This window comes from Anguilla rostrata, chromosome 18 (assembly GCF_018555375.3).
Source record: "Anguilla rostrata isolate EN2019 chromosome 18, ASM1855537v3, whole genome shotgun sequence".
NCBI lineage: Eukaryota > Metazoa > Chordata > Actinopteri > Anguilliformes > Anguillidae > Anguilla > Anguilla rostrata.
The window spans coordinates 21515554-21525760 of record NC_057950.1 but is presented as its reverse complement, the minus strand read 5'-3'; the positions used below and the strand labels follow the sequence as shown (position 1 = coordinate 21525760).

The window sequence follows — 10207 nt, the reverse complement described above, 5'->3', positions numbered from 1 at the left end:
TAACGTAAAAACGTAAGACCAGCGCCCCGTCGCTGCGACGTCGCAAAACAACGTTGTGGATACGTAACAATTACGTCCTTACAACTTTACGTTTGACAATGTAATAGAATAACCTTACCCCGACGTTGTGATTACGTCGCCAGCCAGTCATCCGTCGTAACGTTATAGATTTACGTCGCTGACACGTTGTTTAAACTTCTTTATTACGTTATTTACCTTTCCACAACATTGCTGATTTGTCACTTACTTACTAAACCCTGACCATACATTTAGATTTTGTGTATTAAAAAAAGGTATATCATGGTGTTGTAATTTTGATCTCCATTCTATTCTACCAATGAATTGCCATTGCTTCTGTAATTCATATCTTCAAATTTTATTTTCAAAGATACTTAGTGCAGCAATAAGAAATGTACACAGCAAGCCCAAATAGAATAGAAAGCCTTTTTTGTCATTGTATAGAATACTATTGAGATCAGGTTCAAGTTACATTTCTAGGTAGGCAATATGTGCTGAAACAAGCATAATTATGGTACAGAACATACAGACAAACATACAAAAACAACATTAAAAGGGTGACTTGCACTAGTGCAATGTCCATAGCAGGTCCCCCAAAGCATATGTGCTAGTATAATATGCAGTACCTGGTCATCACAGATAATCACTTCCACCACCATAAGCATCAACTGCAGCATTATTGACAGAATATCATGACTACATCCTCCCTAGTATTTTTCTGATAAAATGATGGCATTACCATCATTACAATTTCTTGATATGTCAACAGATTGAAGTGCACAAGAACTAAATTAAAACACCCAAAACTGCTTGTCAATAAAATATACATTGTCTTGCATTGTTGTAGTTTCAGGACCGTAATAACCATAGACCAATGATTTCAACATTATAACAGTGTTGAGTATTTTTGTCTTTTTCAAGCGGTGAACTACATTTCAGTTAGGATCCCCCACATATTAAAGTTGGATGTCTGCAAGCATTAGCAAGTTAAATTTAAGGCTTTTTAGACATTTTAAATGCTTCTTAGAATAACATTTAAGACAGTTTGCCACACAAGTAAGCACAGGCAAGTTGTGCTTTTACCTACTTGACATTTTTACAATTATCTAAAACGACAACATTGACATTTGTCCAAATGTTTATTTTGGTCCAAGAAAAGGACACATTGCAGGCTTTTACCATTCAAATACAAACACATTGTAACCACAGATAAATGCACCATGATATATTCAACTGTCATGATGTATTAGACAATTTTATGAACAAAAATAAATTTAAGACAATTTCAGACTTTTTAAGGTCTTGCAATCACCCTTAAAGACATGTCACATTCATTTTTTCATGTGACTTAATTTTCAAAAATGCTTTCCATGTTAGCTATTTAATAAGGTTATAAGAGCTCAATAGAGTCTTATTATGTACTATACAGTTCCAAATCACACTGCCCAAATTCACAGGCCTCCCGTGCATTGTTCTACTTGGAATACAGTCACTCTTGTCTCAGGCATGTCTTGAGTGGGGAAGGCTGGACCTCGGGTTCTTCACTGGGGCGACAGTCATAAGGCCATTTGTGGGAGCTGAAAGGATATGAAATTGGACCAAGTAAGAAAAATACATTGAGTAACACACGCAGCAGGCTAAAATCGTAATTGTGTTTTGACAATGATAAAAATGTCAATGAGCAAAGAGCTGTTTCCATAAAATATCCATAACTACCTTTGTTCTGATCTTGTGCTCTAGTTTCCATTTGTGCTATGACAGAAAATGTTTGCACCTCTGGCTTGATATAAAAGGGTGCAAAATCTTGAAGAGGCTAATGTAAGGTGTATTGCTTAGTTTATTACATAGTATATATTTGTACACTATTATATGCCCAGAAATTAATTTGAGTGCTAGTTAACGCAAGTAATGAAAATAAAGGCATTGTTCGTCCACCCTGACAAACAAAAATGAAACACTGCGTGCTCAGACACAAATGCAAACTCATGACACCGACCCACCATTTTAGCAGCTGGGTGCAAGACCTGCATCTGCTTGAGGATGGTGGCTCCGTCGTTGGTAATGGTGACATCACCTTTCCCATCCTGTATCTGCAACGACAATCACCCATAATCGGCACACTTCAAGACGCAGTTAATTATACTTCTCAAATCGGAGACGCAGCTCACCATTTTGTCCATGCCTTTTGGACCGAGGCTGGTTCTGATAGCGTCGGCAACAGCTGTACAAAAAGGAGACGACGTTAGCTCTGTAGGCCCATGAGTTTTGCAAATCACTGCGTTTTACTTTTAGGTGATAATTAGTCATATGAACGGTTGAATTAATAAAAGTACAATATCGTATGCCCATTTTCTCCAAATTCACACGTTTTTTGAAAGGAGGCGGCTTTCTGTCCATCTCAAACTTGTATTATGAATCTTCGTTTGCAATTTAAGGAATACAGTGTCAACTACTTCCTCAACTCTAGTTACTTAAACCAACTGAATTAAAAAAAATCCAAGCAAGTTTGTTCATCGGTTGCACGAAAACTTTGGCATATAGCCTACCTTTCGCGGCAGAAATGTTGCTATAACGAATCTGGGCCGGTTTGTCTCGATCAACGTATGCACTTCCATTTCTCCTGCCCGCCGGTTTTAGAGCTAGGTTCGACATTTATTTAAAGATACAGTAATTCAGCTAGTTATGCAGATATTATGTATTGTCTTTCCAAGTGGAATGGAGCTCTCCGTTCACTACTGCAAGACAGCCCGTTTCTGCTCTCACCAGACAGCTTCCCACACCCACCTGATTAGAGAGCACGTAAAAAGCAGTGTCGAGAGTGACAACTTGCTATTTTTTTCTGTCCGCAGGAATAACAACGTTCTGAGAAGTCATTCTTTACCGAGTCGTAGCCAACATCACTAATTGATAAGTAATGCCTTGTGGTCAACAGCGGTTTCTAATGAAAGTGCAAACACCTGAATGAGTACCTTTTGAAACAAAAATGTGACATTACATTATAACCGTTTTATGCATTTTACTAAGTTTGACAACGGTTTAGCAAATCTGCCATTTCCATCTTGCCATTTCCTCCACCATCTTTGTCCAGTTCATTCGGTAACTGCGACATAAATACGCAGCTAATGCTAGTTGGTGCTCGAATGTGACAAAATACGTTTTAAAACGAATTGTCTCCGTTTAATGAACTGCATTTCAAATAAAAACGGTAACATCAGGTTGTATGTGAAATTCCTCATATCTTGATTAAAACGGCTTGCAATGTGTTTGAATGTTTTTGCGCCAAAAATCTAAAAAATGATTTAGAGTCACAAACGGTAATTCTAGAGAGTCGTGGTTCCAGTTCAACCCACGTGCTGCAGTTGATTAGCTAGTGCTAGCTAGTCAATGAAGCTCAATCGTAGCAATAAACAACCTGTGTGTGTGAATGGTTATTGTATATGGTAACTATCAAGTCCATTCGTGGGGCTCTCGTAATTGTTTAGGAGAGATCAACCTGAGGTCATGTCCTCTCTACCACAACCAGCTTGTCTATTTTTCTAAATAATAGATCGGTCACTATTATAATTGCTGTAGTGTCTTCAATTTTAAACTGTCACTGTTTCCGGCTGGCCTTCAGTCTAAGGAAAAAAGTTTAAATCTAAAACTGCCACAAGGTGTCGCTCTTGCCCACAAGATACGTTTGACTAGTCTGCAGTGGTGTGCAGGGATGATTTTTTGTCATAATGGTGGAAGTTTAATTTTATTTATTTATTTATTTACTACGGTACAAGGCTTGTAGTCAATATGTATATATATATATATATATATATATATATATATATATATATATATATATATATATATATATATATATATATATATATTGCAGTTGCATTACCTACGAAGTTTGTTAATTAACGTTTGTAAAACTACAGCACGTATTGGAAGAAAAAGCTAGGCTTTATAATCTCATATCGACACCTGCTCTGGTAAGCATTAATTAACCTGTACGAAAAATTAGAGTTGGCAGTTGGTTCGTGGGTTATGCAGGCATTTCAAAATCATGCATAGCCGGCCGAGTTATGACGCAGCAGGACAATATGCTTCAAAGCTCACTGAAGTGTCCGAGCAAGTGCTCAGATCTATATTAGGCTATAGCGAATTAAATAAGCCTATTGCTGTCGACATCTGTCGGTAGGCGACGATGTGAAATAATACAAAACATGGTGTTTGCTTAAATATGAATATGAATATATGTATGCATGTATGTGCGTGCGTGCCAGCATATATTTCACGATATGCCCACAAGTGAAGCAAGTTATGGATTAGTTGCTTGAAAGAAAATAGCTACATCAAAAGTTCTTCATGTAAGTGATAACTAACAACATATTAATTTCCAAATTTTAATGCAATTCCTGCATCACACACACGGACGTATGCACGCGCACGCTTCACACACACACAAAACCAAACGAAGAAGGCTATTACTGGGAGTTACAGAGTAGCGGTTTATGGAAGAGGGAGGGAAAAGAGAGATGTACGGATATTAACTGGAATTATTGGCTTTACTTTCCATTAAGATCCCACAGGTAGATACTGTAGTCTAGTTAAATTGAGAATAATTACACGACGTTACAAACATTGGGGGTGTCTGCAAGGCACCTGCGTTAGCGTATAATTGTCCCTACAAACAAAATGTGGTTGTGGCGACGTACTATTAACGTCCTCTATTGGTCTCGTAACGTCCCCTTTACGTATAAAATTACGTAGTATTAACGTAAAAACGTAAGACCAGCGCCCCGTCGCTGCGACGTCGCAAAACAACGTTGTGGATACGTAACAATTACGTCCTTACAACTTTACGTTTGACAATGTAATAGAATAACCTTACCCCGACGTTGTGATTACGTCGCCAGCCAGTCATCCGTCGTAACGTTATAGATTTACGTCGCTGACACGTTGTTTAAACTTCTTTATTACGTTATTTACCTTTCCACAACATTGCTGATTTGTCACTTACTTACTAAACCCTGACCATACATTTAGATTTTGTGTATTAAAAAAGGTATATCATGGTGTTGTAATTTTGATCTCCATTCTATTCTACCAATGAATTGCCATTGCTTCTGTAATTCATATCTTCAAATTTTATTTTCAAAGATACTTAGTGCAGCAATAAGAAATGTACACAGCAAGCCCAAATAGAATAGAAAGCCTTTTTTGTCATTGTATAGAATACTATTGAGATCAGGTTCAAGTTACATTTCTAGGTAGGCAATATGTTCTGCAGCAAGCATAATTATGGTACAGAAGATGAGACAAACATACAAAACTAGTACAAAAACAACATAAAAAGGGTGACTTGCACTAGTGCAATGTCCATAGCAGGTCCCCCAAAGCATATGTGCTAGTATAATATACAGTACCTCCTCATCACCATAATCACTTCCACCACCATCATAAGCATCAACTGCAGCATATTGACAGAATATCATGACTACATCCTCCCTAGTATTTTTCTGATAAAATGATGGCATTACCATCATTACAATTTCTTGATATGTCAACAGATTGAAGTGCACAAGAACTAAATTAAAACACCCAAAACTGCTTGTCAATAAAATATACATTGTCTTGCATTGTTGTAGTTTCAGGACCGTAATAACCATAGACCAATGATTTCAACATTATAACAGTGTTGAGTATTTTTGTCTTTTTCAAGCGGTGAACTACATTTCAGTTAGGATCCCCCACATATTAAAGTTGGATGTCTGCAAGCATTAGCAAGTTAAATTTAAGGCTTTTTAGACATTTTAAATGCTTCTTAGAATAACATTTAAGACAGTTTGCCACACAAGTAAGCACAGGCAAGTTGTGCTTTTAGCTACTTGACATTTTTACAATTATCTAAAACGACAACATTGACATTTGTCCAAATGTTTATTTTGGTCCAAGAAAAGGACACATTGCAGGCTTTTACCATTCAAATACAAACACATTGTAACCACAGATAAATGCACCATGATATATTCAACTGTCATGATGTATTAGACAATTTTATGAACAAAAATAAATTTAAGACAATTTCAGACTTTTTAAGGTCTTGCAATCACCCTTAAAGACATGTCACATTCATTTTTTCATGTGACTTAATTTTCAAAAATGCTTTCCATGTTAGCTATTTAATAAGGTTATAAGAGCTCAATAGAGTCTTATTATGTACTATACAGTTCCAAATCACACTGCCCAAATTCACAGGCCTCCCGTGCATTGTTCTACTTGGAATACAGTCACTCTTGTCTCAGGCATGTCTTGAGTGGGGAAGGCTGGACCTCGGGTTCTTCACTGGGGCGACAGTCATAAGGCCATTTGTGGGAGCTGAAAGGATATGAAATTGGACCAAGTAAGAAAAATACATTGAGTAACACACGCAGCAGGCTAAAATCGTAATTGTGTTTTGACAATGATAAAAATGTCAATGAGCAAAGAGCTGTTTCCATAAAATATCCATAACTACCTTTGTTCTGATCTTGTGCTCTAGTTTCCATTTGTGCTATTGCGCCAAATGTAGAGAACTCTGCAGAAGAAAATCAATTTAAGTCAGTATTTGGTGAAAATACAGAAAAATACTCTTGATTAATATTGATTACACAATGAACTGGCACGAAGCCAAAGCCAATTTATTTATTTATTTATTTATTTATTTATTTATTTATTTATTTATTTATTTATTTTTAAGGCCACGATTACACCAGGTATAGAGTAATAGTGCTAGAGGATTTAGGGGGAAAAAAGTTTTTGTATTTCTAATGGAAATAATGTTTAGCTAAATGCTTTCAAAAGAGCGCAAAAATAGCTTTCAAAAGAGGCGCCAACAATGCTAGCTTAAGAGTGATGTGTGTGTATTTCCGCGTTAGATGACGACAGCCTAGAGTCTCTGGCAGTCGTTATTGTGTTGATATTAGCCTTGGATCTCCATGGTACTGCAGATGTATTAAACAGTTTTAATAAGACTTCTTGTAGTTTCATTATGTGCTTGTGTGTTCGAGTTTTCTGCCCGTTATTCAGTCTGTCACTGGCACATCATTTTTGAACCTCAGTGACTTTTCCGAACCTCATTCTTTTTGGATCATAATCACCTAACTAAGTTTGATATTGCCACAGTTAATTCTTGTTTGTTTTGCCACACCGTTGAGAGCAAATAGATCAGAATGCCACACATTTAAGAATTGCATGTAGTTAAGATCATTATAGGCTGAAAGGATATGAAATGCCTCCTTTCATATCCGAAAGGATATGAAAGGATATATAATGCCTCCTGTCCTGTAGGCATTATATTTCCATGTATAACATTATGCTGTATTGTTACCTTTAGCACTAACATTGGCACTGCCTTAAATCAAGATTGAGGTTTAACTTATGTAAGAAGAAGGAATGCTCTAAATATTGCAGTGACAACAGAGTGTGGCATTCCTCTCAGCCCATTTAATGCTCTTTTTAAAGACTGCTGGGAGATTGAGTTTGTTGGGCCCAAGGCTTTAAACCAGACAGCAAAAGTAAGACTTCATGTACTATTATGTCACTTTGCCCGAATAGGAATAAAATGAAGTTTGCTGAATGAAAATAAAAGCCCTTATTTTGGTGAAAGTGAGGTGTTTTCATGCTGCAGTTTTACTGATGGCATTCGTGTACCGCCAGTCCACATGCAGACGATGGGCTGAGATGCTGCCTGTGGTTTCACCTGAGGGGAAAATTCTGAAAGTACATTATTCTACCGTGGTGAAGTTGGTTTCAAGTTGGATATTCCAGTTGGATATTCAATTTCCCCGACTCTGACACTCAATTTCTCCGACTCTACCCTACCTCAACCTGGGGTTTAGAGCCGCAATGCAATGCGTCGGTCTTCACAACCGGCCGCTTAGTCGATGCAAATGGTTAGGGACCGTCAGCAAATTACAGATCCCTATTGGATTGCTCACCGAGTACTGACACATGTTGCACAGCCTTTGCTTTGTCCATTTTCATCTCATGCAATTTTATGTGAATATTTCAAAGTTTGGAATTTCAGTAGCTTTTAGGTCACATGACCTAGACACCCCAAATCACTATTGGATTGCTTACAGAATACTGACACAGCCCTTGGTTTTATGAAAAAAGGGAATAACACTTTTTTATTGACTAAAATGTATATACATTTTTGAATTATAAAGTTTATCAACAGACAAAAGGCCTCTTGTAAAAGGGTTTGGGAATTTATAAAAAACAAAAACACGCAGCAGACAAACAGCAGATAGACACAACATCAACAAACAGAGAAACCAGCACATCACATTGGTCGTGGAAATCCTTTGGTTTTCTGAAAAACAGATGAAACATTTTTATGTAAAAGAAAGTGTATCAATATTTTTGTTTTTCATAGCCTGACAATTTTCTGGTCTGTGTGACAGTTGTCCAAAGGAAAATATAGAATTTTATTTGTTTAAAAATAAAAAATTAAATGTTTTTTATTGACTTAAAAATGGACATCAGCAACAGAGACAACACTTCCATCTTCCTCTCTTCACCTTGTTGAGGAGTGGTGTACTCATTCCAAGGCATGATGGAACCATCTTTTAAAAGAGTCACACTGAATCTGAAAGGTAATGACAGAATCTTACACATATACTTACTTGCCTAAGTTCCATTATCAGATAATCTTATCTGATAATGACCTTATGAATAATTTAATACAGGAGCCACATAACTGACCCAAACTGTTTTTGGTCCACCCTCCACATTGAACACTGATTGTCTTCATCAAAGACTGAAAAAAACATGTATATTTCATAATAAAAGTCACAGTTTAATAATAATTAATCTTAATTTTCAATTAAACTTCTACTCTAATCTACCCACCTGAGCTCTCCATAATCTCAGCTGCCATCTCCCATCACTTGAATGACATTGCTTCTTTTGAAGGGTCAAACTTCATGTCTTGGGGGACATTGGGATGGTTCTCCACCACAGTTCTATTAAACTGTGTCTTTTATCATGAAATACATGTTTTTTTTCAGGCTTTGATGAAGACAATCAGTGTTCAAGAACTGAAGCGTACAGTAAGGCAAGGGCATAATACCACCCCTGGAAAAGATGGTCTGGGATATGAGTTGTTTAAGCACATGCATGACTTTGCTTTGGGGGAGATGTTATGTTTGATTAATACAGTGTGGGAGGAGGAGCTAATTCCGGACAGTAAGGCAAGGGCATAATACCACCCCTGGAAAAGATGGTCTGGGATATGAGTTGTTTAAGCACATGGATGACTTTGCTTTGGGGGAGATGTTATGTTTGATTAATACAGTGTGGAAGGAGGAGCTAATTCCGGCTGAGTGGAAGCATGCAGTGGTCGTTCCAATTTTGAAACCTGGGAAGGAAGCCGACAGTCCTGGATCATACAGGCCTATTGCCCTCACAGCAGTTATTTGTAAGATAATGGAAAGAATGGTTACTGATCGTTGGCTTTCTAAATTGCGAAGAAACATTTAAGGCGGTTTGTTTAGTCATATTATAATTATAACAGTATTGACTTGATTATCATTTTTAAATATATAATGGTAGCGTAAATACATTGGAGTGTAAAGCACCTGTATAAGCTTAAAAGCCACAGTAATATAAACACTTATTGGGAACTATAACTAAGCCCGCCTGAGTCAAAATTATACCTTGGAGTATACAGTAAATACATGTAAACGTACAATGATTTTCATAGAGCTTAACTATGCCCAGTTCTTACTCTAACAGATAAGGGTCACTTGTTGGTTAAAAATGAAAGTAATCCCCCTTGTGGTATAATATACAACACCCTTTATTACTGGTAATACTACATTTAAGCGGCAATTCCTAAAGGAGACTTTATATTTTTCTTTTTGGGTCCCTTTGTACTTTATTTTGGAAAAAGACACACACACCTACATGATTGGTTTCATATACTGTAAATAAGGATATTTATAGTAGATTTCTGGGGAAATGCAGAATATGCCATAATGTTTTGGTGTAGTAGTTCCACAGTGGAGGCACCGTGCTTATTATTCATTTATTCACTGCTCATTACATATTGGACACCATTTGTTTTATTCTCACATTTGCATTGTTAGTATTACAGGGAATTGAAGAAACACCATCTACTTGTAACAGGAAGTGTCAGCCAACTCACCATCAACCGCTGAGAACC

At 36.9% G+C, this 10207-nt stretch overlaps 1 long non-coding RNA gene across 1 annotated transcript; it reads right to left on the bottom strand.

Moving 5' to 3' along the window:
- Positions 1–1960: 1960 nt before the first annotated feature.
- Positions 1961–2811, bottom strand: LOC135245029 (uncharacterized). Its single transcript, XR_010327126.1, has 3 exons — positions 2565–2811; positions 2187–2239; positions 1961–2108 (listed from the first exon to the last, which is right to left on the bottom strand). It is a non-coding gene; the product is annotated as an uncharacterized LOC135245029 (long non-coding RNA).
- Between the last annotated feature and the right edge of the window lie 7396 nt (positions 2812–10207).